Below are 12,291 nucleotides of genomic sequence, written 5' to 3' on the forward strand. Positions count from 1 at the left end.
TTCGAGTTTTGAAGGAGTTCAAATCTGCCCTAGGTTGGACATTGGCCGATATTAAAGGTATAAGCCCTATGACTTGTATGCATCACATATTTCTTGAGGAGGGGGCCAAACCAACTAGAGAGGCTTAACGCCGTCTTAACCCTCCGATGATGGAAGTGGTGAAAAAGGAGATAATCAAACTTCTAGATTGTGGGGTGATTTATCCCATCTCCGATAGCCGTTGGGTTTCACCTATCCAATGTGTACCCAAGAAATTTGGAGTGACGGTTGTGGAGAATGCGGAGAATGAGCTTGTGCCCACCCGAATTCAAACCGGTTGGCGAGTGTGCATTGATTATAGGAAGCTAAACTCAACCACAAGGAAAGATCACTTCCCATTGCCGTTCCTAGATCAAATGCTCGAAAGGTTAGCAGGTCATTCGTTTTATTGCTTTCTTGATGGATACTCCGGTTATAATCAAATTGTTATTGCCCCGGATGATCAAGAAAAGACCACTTTTACTTGTCCCTTTGGAACGTTTGCATATCGACGCATGCCATTCGGTTTGTGCAATGCTCCTGCCACGTTTCAAAGGTGTATGGTTAGCATCTTTTCTGATTATGTTGAGAGAATTATTGAGATATTCATGGATGATTTTAGTGTGTTTGGTAATTCATTTGATAATTGCTTGGATAATCTCACTTTAATCTTGAAACGTTGTGTTGAAACAAACCTTGTGTTAAATTGGGAGAAATGCCATTTTATGGTTAAACAAGGTATTGTTTTGGGTCATATTATCTTTGAACGTGGAATTGAAGTTGATAAGTCTAAAATAGATCTTGTACGCTACTTACCCTCTCCCACTTCGGTGAGAGAGGTTCGTTCTTTCCTTGGTCATGCAGGATTCTATAGACGGTTTATCAAGGATTTTTCCAAGATTGCACAACCCCTATGCCGTCTCCTACAAAAGGATGTGTCATTTGAGTTCAACGAGGCATGTGAGAAGGCATTCAAGCATCTCAAGGACCTCCTCACCACGGTACCCATCATAACTCCCCTGGATTGGTCCATTCCCTTTGAATTGATGTGTGATGCATCGGATTATGCACTTGGCGCTATTTTGGGTCAAAGAAAAAATAAACAGCCACATGTTATTTATTATGCTTCACGCACTTTGAATGATGCTCAATTGAATTATTCTACAACCGAAAAAGAACTTTTGGCGGTTGTATTTGCTTTAGATAAATTTAGATCATATCTAATTGGTACTAAAGTTATTGTTTTCACTGACCATGCAGCCTTGAAGTACTTGTTCACCAAGAAAGAAGCTAAACCTAGACTCATTCGTTGGATGCTTCTACTTCAAGAGTTTGACATCGAAATCAAGGACAAGAAGGGGAGTGATAAAGTTGTTGCCGACCACCTAAGCAGGTTGGTGCGTGAAAAAGAGGATCTTCCCATCTCCGAAACATTTCCGGATGAACAACTCTTGTCCGTTCAGGTAAGTGCTCCTTGGTATGCAGATTTGGTGAATTATTTGGTGACTAAACAAGTTCCTAGCACCCTAAACAAATTCCAACGTGATAAACTTAAAAAGGATGCTAGATTTTATGTTTGGGATGACCCATACTTGTGGAAATATTGTTCAGATCAGGTTATAAGAAGATGTGTGCATGAATCAGATTTTCACTCAATTTTAAGTTTTTGTCACACATATGCATGTGGGGGTCACTTTGGCACCCAAAGGACAGCTTTTAAGGTTCTTGAATGTGGTTTTTATTGGCCTACTTTGTTTAAAGATGCTAGAACCTTTTGTTTAACATGTGATCGATGCCAAAGGACAGGTAATATTGGCCAAAAAGATCAAATGCCGCAGGTACCCATCTTTGTTGTTGAAATCTTTGATGTTTGGGGTATCGATTTTATGGGTCCTTTTCCTTCATCTTTTGGTTTCACTTACATATTACTTGCCGTTGATTATGTTTCCAAGTGGGTGGAAGCGAAAGCCACTCGAACTAACGATTCTAAAGTTGTGGCAGATTTTGTGAAAACTAATATCTTTTCTAGGTTTGGGATGCCTAGGGTGCTAATCAGTGATGGCGGGTCTCAGTTTTGCAACCGTACCATTGAGGCATTACTCAAGAAGTACCATGTGACGCATAAGGTCTCCACACCTTACCACCCCCAAACCAATGGCCAAGCCGAGGTGTCGAATCGTGAGATCAAACAGATTTTGGAGAAGACTGTTGGGCCAAATAGAAAAGATTGGAGCTTACGGTTGGATGATGCATTATGGGCGTATCGAACGGCTTACAAAACCCCAATTGGTATGTCTCCTTTTCGACTTGTGTATGGCAAGCCTTGCCATCTTCCCGTGGAATTAGAACATAGAGCTCATTGGGCCATCAAGACCTTCAATTTGAATGTGGACCAAGCTGGAATTCATCGAAAGCTTCAATTGAGTGAACTTGATGAGATAAGGCATGAAGCTTATGAGAATGCTAGAATTTACAAAGAGAAGACCACGGCATTCCATGATAAGATGCTTCGAGGCAAGACTTTCGAAATTGGGCAGAAAGTGTTGTTGTTCAATTCCCGTCTTCGTCTATTCCCTGGTAAGTTACGTTCCAAGTGGGTTGGCCCGTTTGTTGTTACTAATCTTTTTATGCATGGTGCAGTCCAAATTAAGAGCTTGAGAACCGGGCAAGAATTCAAGGTGAATGGACATCGCTTGAAGCCGTACTACGAGCACTTTGTGGAGCATGTTGTGGAGGAGATCCCACTGCATGCCGTGGGTTCCCATGAAGGTTGATCAATGTGGCATCGTCCGGCTGGAAGACGTTAGAGCAAGCGCTTCAAGGGAGGCAACCAATTTATTTTGCTTGATTGTTAATATTTTTACTTGTTTAATTATTTTTGGGGTATGACTTTCTATTTTGAAACATTAACAAATATGCAAAGGATTTTAACATTAAACTTCATGGAAATGAACAGGAAACTGGGAAATAAAGAAACACAGCATAAGACAAGAGGGAGCCTTCACAATGGCTGCTTGGGAGAAGTCTCAGTAGTCGGCGGAATCTCAGCAGTCGGTGGAGCCACAGATGGAGGAGGTACCAGAGGTTGATCATTTGGAGCTTCACTACGCGGTACAGCCTCAGAAGACGATGGCAAATGCTGTTGGAACAAACCTACAAACCTCCGATGATCAAGTAAAATCTGACCATCAGATTCATGCAGCTGGTCAATTTTCCTCTTCATATTTGTGGCATAATTGTGTGGAAGCTTGTGCAATTGTTTATTTTCATGCTTGAGTCCTCTAATCTCCTCTTTGAGACTCAGTATTTCAGCCGCCAACGATTCAACGTGACGGGTTCGAGCAAATAGGCGTTGGGCCATGTTGGACACAGAACCCGCACACTGCACGCTAAGAGCCAGAGACTCCTTAACCGCCAATTCATCAGACCGTCTAGCGAGCATTCTGTTATCTCTGGGGGTGACAAGGTTCCGGGCCACCACCGCAGCGGTCATGTCATTTTTCATCACCGAATCCCCAACGGTGAGAGGACCAGTAGGGGATATGAAGGACGAACGCCATATGTTGTCTGGAGAAGGAGGGGCTGCTCCTTCACCAAGGTTCAAGTCAAAACGACGGTCGGAAGGGCCAGACATTTTTCAGAGGTGTTAAAGAAAGAGGAGATCGGACAAGTCAAGATCGTAGAAGTGCAAAACGGGAGTTTTTACAGGCAGAAATTCAAGAGTGCTTTGAACGTCCTGCATACCTCTATAAAAATCAGCACGCGATGGGATTTCAGAGATCGAAGAGGTGAGCTCAGAAATCGAAGAAGCCATTCAGAGATCGAAGAGGCGCCAGTTTTCTCAAAAGTTGGGCTTGCTCACAAACCACCAATTCCAGATATCAAAGAGTGTCAGCTTTCTCAGCCTCGTCAGCACTTGTCACATGCAATCTCTGCCCTCAATGAAGCTCAGAACTCGAAGCATAAATTCTGGATATTAAAGAGGCCTCTGCTTTATCGAGACGTGTCAGCATCTGTCAAATTGCACATCTGCGTTGCGTAAATCACGCGCAATCTGTCGAAAATTTCTGGAGAAGTAGAATGCACGTGAAAACTACTGTTAAATTATCCCAGGCTTGCCGACACGAGTAATGGAACAATGCCTTCCCAGCCATTAAGAAAATTCTATAAATGTTGAACTTCAAAGTGAAACAGTCTCACCAAACTTTCAGCCTCACTTAACCCTTCATCCTCTCTGAAATGGCTTTCCAACAAACCCTCTCGAGTCACTCTGTATTTCTCATCCCCTGGGATACCCCTGCAAACAACCCATCCAGAGCACAAGTATTTCATATCATAAAGGTTGAGAGCACGAGTATCTCATATCATGCTTTCTCCCTGTCCTTTCTCCAGCCAGCACCTGCTCTCGAGTACTCATCATCTTGTGCTTTCTCTTCGTCTCTCACGTATAAGGGAAGTGAAGATGATACCTCGAAGCATGTGGAGACAACGTGCTGATTCATCCTCAACTAGGGACAAGGAGAAAGAAAGCAAGAGGTGGGCACTTGGAAAGATTGAAGAAAGAAACAGACCAACACCTTTACCTCGTGCCTGCCCGTCGTGCAGAAGAAACAAGCAGAGAAGAATGTAGCTTGCACAATCAACCCAGCAGAAGGAATCTGAGATGAAGAACTAGAGAAGCTGCCACATCTGCTTGGAGAACAAATAAGGAATTGCAACATCACCAAAGAGCAAAGCTTCGCCTTACAATTCCAATCCAGTTCAAGATCAAAGCTGTGGAAAGTCAACAAGATCAACTATCTCCAAAACCAGATTTGCGTTCTTAAACTCTACTCTGTCTGGTTTTTACTTTGCCATATTTGTCATGTTTATTTGTCGTTTGTTATTTGCTTATTTTTGGTGTGAGTATATGCTTGAAACATTGAGGACAATGTTCGATTTAAGTGTGGGGGAATTGGTAACTATTGTTTTTCATGAAAATTCGTAGAAAATTATCACCCATTACTTCTAGTGTTGTTCCTTGCTGTTTAAGTGTTTTTAAGCTGTTTTAGAGTGTTTCAGTATGTTTTGACATAAAAATCCGAAAATTTCATAAAAATTTGAAAAAAATTGTTTTGAAAAACCGAAAAAGAGTTGTTTTTGTTTGTTTATTTTGTGTCTTAGGGTACCTTCCAACACAATGATGAGGATTTGGTTTTTAATTACATGACTGTTAAAGCGAATTATAAACATGGATGAAAGTTTGATATGCTCTTTGGTTTATACTTGGTTGTAGTTATAATTTATGAATTCACATGCAATCATAAAGGAAAAATTAGTTTTTGTAACATGCTTGAAGAAAGGAACTCAAACAAACGCTACAACCTTGTGAGACTTGAGCCTAAACGTTATTTGGAGAGTTGATAATCTGTGCATTATTGTTTTCTAAAGTCGTTGCATGATCTCATTTTTCTTTTCTTGGTTACTACTTAGAAGGCGTTTCATCATTTAGTTCCAAATGCTAGAACTCATGCCCATTTCATTCAAAGCATGATATTGATTTGCATAACACATATTCAAGATGAAGTTGTGTAGTTACCACCACCAAAGCCAAATTGCCGTGTATCCTACTTCATTATTTGTTTAAGTTAACCCCATTGAGCCTTGTTAGCCTACGTTCTTTGTTAACCCACGTTATCCTCACCTAGCCTAGATTAGGACATTCATACCCTTGTTCTTAAAGCATAGTAAAGCATGATTCAAATTGAATTCCTTTTGATTATGTATGGCAGAAAATAAGTGTGGGGGAAGTGTTTCTCATGTAAGTAGGGTGCCATAGGCACAGGTGGAAAGAAAAGAAAAGAAAAATTCGTGCTATAAAAAAAAAAAAAAAAAAGTTGAATTTGAGCCTAAAGAGTTGTTTAAATCTTTCCCTTATGTCTAAAAGTTGATTTCTGCAGTCTAAGTGAATTCTAAGTTCAAGTTCATTATTTTAATTGCTATTGCTTTAAGAACGTTTGTTTTCCCTTACCTTCATTTGTTAGCCAACACCCCAAGCCCGTTACAACCTTTGACTTCATCTTGAGTGTCATGCGTTTAAATATGTGGAGTTTGAAATTGATATGAGCATATGGTGTCACTGGTTCTCGCATTTAAGTAGTTGCATTCCATTCATGAGATCATATCTAAACATGCTCCAAAAATCGCTTTCTTTGTAATACATATATGTGAGCGTTTGTTTTCATGTTTACATCAATCTTCTCACATATGACTAGTATAGGGTGTGTAGTTGGAAATCTGAGTGAAAATTGAGTGCATACTTTGTAAGGATTTGAGCGAACTCTCTAAGGCATGTTACTACATTCAAAACATTGTTTTAATTGATTAACGTGAACAAGTAAGTAGTGACTATAATTAGGTATGTGCTTAAGTGTAGAGATGACTCAAATCTGTGGGGATGATAATCTTTAACATGTCATGTGCATTGGAAATCCCTGAGGCAAATGTTGGAAGGTTTAGGTTGTGTTGTATTCGTTTCGTTTCGTTTTATTTCTTTGTTTGCTCGAGGACTAGCAAAAGCTAAGTGTGGGGGAATTTGATAGGAGCATATTTATGCGACTTAGTTGGCTTGTTCTTGTGCATTTATGTCGTGTTTCCTTAGTTATTTTAATGTTTAAAGTCATTTTCATGTGTTTTCAGATTTTAAGGACAAAGTAGGCAAGAAGATGCATTTTGGAGCATTTTTGAGCAAAATGGAGCTTGGAATGCATGTCACATATTTGGAACCAAGGTTTGGACGAAATTGAAGACTTAAAGAGGTTAAGAATGTGAAGAATTAGTGTACAAAGGATCATGAATTCAGCCACAAAAGAACAAGAGCATCCTTGCCGTGCAATCCACATTGCATTACCTTTGGATTCCCATGCATGCTTAATCATCCTTGTCCCCTACAATATTTCTGATTTCATGCCCCAATACACTCAATTATCACACTCAATTGCTGCATACCTCTTGTTCCTTTCACCCATCTGATTTCACACAACTTTCACAACCATTCCATGCACCAATTGATGCTCCATCATCCACATTTGGGATCCAATGCCTTGTGCAACACATGTTGCTGCACCTTTAACTAATTTCTGAAACATTTCACCTCCCCTTTTCATTTCCATGCAATGAACACAATCATTCATGCTCCCTAGCTGAAATACCACTCCATTTTACTGATCGGATCATATTTATATATATTTTTACTTCGAATTCACTCGTCTTTTCTTGGTTAGTTCCTTATATTTTTGAGCTATTTACGTTATTTTTGTGTTTATAGGATCTGTTATGCAAATTTACCCTTTATTGTCACATGATAATACTAATTTACATTTTATAAACAAGGTTTGTCCCTCTCTATGTCTATATATTAAAAGGAAGGCAGAAAAGAAGAATCCAATGGAAATAAGAAGACGGGCAAGTGCAAGCTGCCGTGGGTACTGGCAGGTGGACCAGCTGGTTTACATCGAGAGACGTGGGGACTAGGGGAAAAGATGCTGCTTTGCAGCTGGAGGAAAGCAGCAAGGAGCGGACGTGACTGGGGGGAGTCAAAAACGAAAAAGAATAAAATAAGAAAAGAAACGGGCAGACAAAATGAAGAGGCCAAGTAGGTGAGAAAGGCAGAAAGAATAAAAAAAACAGCTGCCTTTGGCAGCTGGCGTGACTGATAGAGAAGAAGAAAGATATAAAAATAAGAAGAGGCTGGCGTGATGAAGGGGGGTCTTGGAGTGAGAGAGAGGGAGCTGCCCTTTGGGCAGCGTGAAAAGACACAGCAGAAATAGGGGGGTCTTGGAGTGAGAGGGAGGGAGCTGCCCTTTGGGCAGCGTGAAAAGAGACAGCAGAAATAGGGAGGTCAGGAGAGAGTCCACAGGGACGGAATAGGTGCTGCCATTTGGCAGCTTGAGGAAGAGAAATAGAGAGACTGACGCGGGAGGTCAGGAAGAAGGAGCAGTACAGTGCAGAGTGAGACGGAATAGGTGCTGCCATTTGGCAGCTTGAGGAAGAGAAATAGAGAAACCGAGGGGGAGAGAGGCGCATGTCAGAAGGCAGAAGACCAGCAGGCACGGGATTGGAAGCGGGAGAAAGAGTACTGGAAGGAGAAGGCTGCCTAGCAGCGTGAGCAAGGGACGTGACGGGCAGAAGGGCAGAGAGCAGTGGGGGAATAAAAGGTCAGGGACTGTGCAGGAACGGCGCAAAGAATAAGGACAGAGGCAGAGGGCTTCACTCCATTCTTATTGGTGTTATTTTCTCAAACTCATGTTTAATTTATGGTTTAATTAGAAAATAATGTGTAATTAAATTTATTTTGGCTAGAGGTTAATTCAAAGCCATGAATATATTTGTAATATGAATTGATTACCTTCAGTTGTGAGTTATAAGTTGTGAATTCAATTTACTTATCCGTTCGTATAAAAACTGATTTGTGTATGTTGGTTGAGAGTGCACGCTTAATTTACATGCATGAATTTGATGCTAGAATATAAGTGAATTTCACCTAATCGTTATGAACTTATTTTCACAAGTAGTAAAGGTTGCTAGTCACAATCACGTTAAGTAAATTCTTGGCAAAAGTATCATGCTTTTCATAGTTACGAATGCCTCGTCAATGCTTATAGTTTTCACAAAGTTTAATGATCTTTGATTGTATCTCTATTGTGCTTTTCACGTAGGGGACTTTTGAAGAATGTTTTGAATTGTTGTATGCGTTTTCCCGTCCAATTCAATAACTTAAGGAAAACTTGAAGATTAAAAAAGTGCTGTTCACGGTTAATCTGGAGTATTGAAATTCACAATTTATTAAATGAACAACTGGAAATCATTTTGTATGCAAGTATAACATGTGTGGAGAAGAACCCTCTAGCTAGTCCGTCATTTATCATTTTACCTTAATTTCATGTTTTTGTCAATTCTGTAATTTAATTAAGTTTAATTTACTTTTCATCAAAACCAAACACCCATCCATTATTAAATTATATTATTTATTTAGTTTTCTTTATTGTTAGTCTTTTAATTTAATTTCCATCCATTTCAGTTCCTAGTGTTTAATTTAATTGTTTTCATTATTTTGAGTCATTTTAAGTGTGTTTCGAGTTATTAGAGTTTTTAGCCTAGTTTTGTGTCCTTGAGTCTTGTTTAATATTTTTAAATTAATTTAGAATAGATTAGCAATCCCTCCTAATCCCCGGCCTAGAACGATACCCTACTTACATACTTTACTACATTTGATAAAAAGAGGGTTTAATTAGTGTGCTTATATATTTCGCATCAAATTTTGGCGCCGTTGCCGGGGATTAGTAACTTTGCTAATCCTTTTATTTTTGTTTTTGTTTATGTTTATATTGGTGTTTGTGTATTTTACTTTTGATATTTGATTTATTTTTCTTTCTTTGATTTTAGGTTCAAATGGAGCCGAGGGAAATTTAAAGGAAAGATGCGTCCGGCTAAAGACGTTAAATCAAGCGCTTCTTGGGAGGCAACCCAAGCATTCAACGAAGGGAGACTTTGGAATCACTAACCCAATCAGCTTTGCATTCTTCCACCCTTATCTTTACTGCTTTCATTTTGTTTTGTTTAGTTAGTTGTGTTATTTGGTTGATTTCTGTGAGTTTGTGTTATTTAGTTTAAGTGTGGGGGAAGATTAACCAAAGTCTCTTTACATTAATTTACATATAAAAAAAAAAAAAAAAAAGATAAAATTTAAAATTAATGAAAAAAAAAAAAATACATAAAAAAAAAATTAAAAAAAAAAAAATTAAAAAAAAAAATTAAAAAAAAAAAAAAATAAAAAAAAAAAAAAAAAAAAAAAAAGTACAAATATTTTACAATGATGTAAACTAATAGTATTCATTGGTCGGGTGGTGCTTCAGCAGTAGGCGGGGCTTCAGCAGTCGGCAGGGCCACAGAAGGAGGAGGCGGCAGAGGTTGATCAGTTGGAGCTTCACTACGCGGTGCCGCTCCAGAAGACGAAGGCAGATGCGGTTGGAACAAACCCACAAACCTCCGATGATCAAGTAAAATTTGACCATCAGTGTCCTGCATCTGGTCAATCTTCCTCTTCATGCTGGTGGCATAGCTGTGTGCGAGCTTGTGCAATTGTTTATTTTCATGCTTGAGTCCTTTAATCTCCTCTTTGAGACTCTGTATTTCAGCCACCAACGATTCAACATGACGGGTTCGGGCAAATAGGCGTTGGGCCATGTTGGACACGGAACCGGCACACTGCACGCTAAGAGCCAGAGACTCCTTAACCGCCAATTCATCAGACCGCCTAGCGAGCAGTCTGTTATCTCTGGGGGTGACAAGGTTCCGGGCCACCACCGCAGCAGTCATGTCATTTTTCATCACCGAATCCCCCACGGTAAGAGGACCGGTAGGGGATATGAAGGATGTGCGCCATATATTGTCTGGTGAAGGCGGAGCTGCCTCTTCACCAATGTTCAAGTCAAAACGACGATCGGAAGGGCCAGACATTTTTCAGAGGTGGTGAAGAAAGAAGAGAGTCGGAATGATCAAGATTAAACAAGTGCAAGAAGGGAGTGTTTACAGAGGGAGCTCAAGTGTGTTGTGGAACACAATTAACGCCTCTATAAAAAGAAGAAATCAAATAGGCGCTCCTCAGAGAGGCGTCCTCTCGCAAATCGAAGAGTCGGGGCTCCTTTCTCAAAAGCCGGAGTTTTTTCTCAAAAGAGGGGCTCCTCTCTCAAAAGTCGGATTCTTTTCTCAAAAGAGGCGTTTCATTTCTTAAAAATTGGGCTTGCTCAGAAACCACGAGCCGAACCCCGGATTTCGCAAGATCAATTCGTCCAGACGTGTTGTCACCCGTCACACGCAAACTCAGCTCTGCGAAAATCACGGGCAGTCTGTCGAAGTGTCGATTCCAACCATCTGTCTCTCTCAGCCTAGTCAGCACTTGTCACATGCAACTGGCAGCTTTGCGGAAATTACGGGCAGCTTTGTCAGAAAGCGCGTAATTTGTATTCTTCACCCATCCACCGGCTGCCGACACTAAGTGAGAGAACAGTTCCGGTTGTGAAGACAAGTCCTATAAGTTTCTACCTTCGCCTTCCACAGCAAAAGCACACTCTCTCAGCACACCCTCTCAACACCTCTTCATCTCCGAAAATGCATTCCCAAAGAATCCTCTCGAGTCACTCTGTGTTCCTCATTCCTTGGGATACTCCTGCGAACAACCCATTCAAAGCAAAAGTATTTCATATCATAAAGGTTGAAAGCAAGAGTATCTCATATCATGCTTTCTCCATGTCCTTCTCCTTGTCTTTGTTTTCCGACAAGGAGAAAGAGAGCAATCAGCCAGCATTTGGTATCAATCTTCCAATCTGGAGCCAACTGCCTGGAACCCCTTCCTGATTGCTTACCTAGCCTTGCTCTCGAGTACTCATCTTCATCATTTTATGCTTTCTCTTCGTCTACCACATCTGCCTGGGGGACAGTAAGGGAAGTGAAAATGATACCTCGAAGCATGTGGAGACAATTCAGCTAGGGACAGGGAGAAAGAAAGCAAGAGGTGGGCACTTGGAAAGATTGAAGAAAGAAATAAGGACCAACACCTTTCCCTCGTGCCTGCCCGTTGTGCAGAAGAAACAAGCAGAGAAGAATGCAGCTTGCACAATCATCCCAGCGGAAGGAGTCCGAACTGAGGAACTAGAGAAGCTGCCACATCTGCTTGGAGAACAAATAAGGAACTGCAACATAACCAAAGAGCAAAGCTTCGCCGTACAATATCATAAAATCATCACTTGCAAGTGAAAAGCTAAGTGTCACCCTGTTCAAGAGGAAAGCTGTGGAAAGTCAACAAGCACGACCAATGATTATTTATTAATTTTATTCATTATCTTTTATCGTAATTTTCAATTTTTCGTTTGCAATTTTTTTTTTTAATTAATTTTCTTGCGTACTTAACTGAATTTTTCCTTTTCTTTGCAGGAACTTTTGGTTATTTCCACCCTTGAAGTTGATTGCAGAATTTTAGCTTGGGGGTCATCGCTTGATTTTACTGCAAATTAGGGAAGTTTTCAGTCCAATTGTTTTATTTTGTTTCTTATTATTTATTTATTTTATTTTTTATTTGCATTATAGTGTTTTCTGACATTGGGGACAATGTCAAGTTTAAGTGTGGGGGTAGAAATCTCTAGAATTTCTATTGTTTCTATGTTTTTGCTTTTTGTTTTCTTAAAAAAAAAAAAAAAAAATCGGAAAATTTAAAAATCCAAAAAAATTGTCTTGTTT

General features: G+C 40.1%; 1 long non-coding RNA gene across 1 annotated transcript; it reads left to right on the forward strand.

Annotated features, from left to right (window-relative positions):
- Positions 1–7,824: 7,824 nt before the first annotated feature.
- Positions 7,825–8,403, forward strand: LOC139191641 (uncharacterized). Its single transcript, XR_011575748.1, has 2 exons — positions 7,825–7,926; positions 8,022–8,403. It is a non-coding gene; the product is annotated as an uncharacterized lncRNA (long non-coding RNA).
- Positions 8,404–12,291: the final 3,888 nt, after the last annotated feature.

Source organism: Malus domestica, chromosome 15 (genome assembly GCF_042453785.1).
Source record: "Malus domestica chromosome 15, GDT2T_hap1".
NCBI lineage: Eukaryota > Viridiplantae > Streptophyta > Magnoliopsida > Rosales > Rosaceae > Malus > Malus domestica.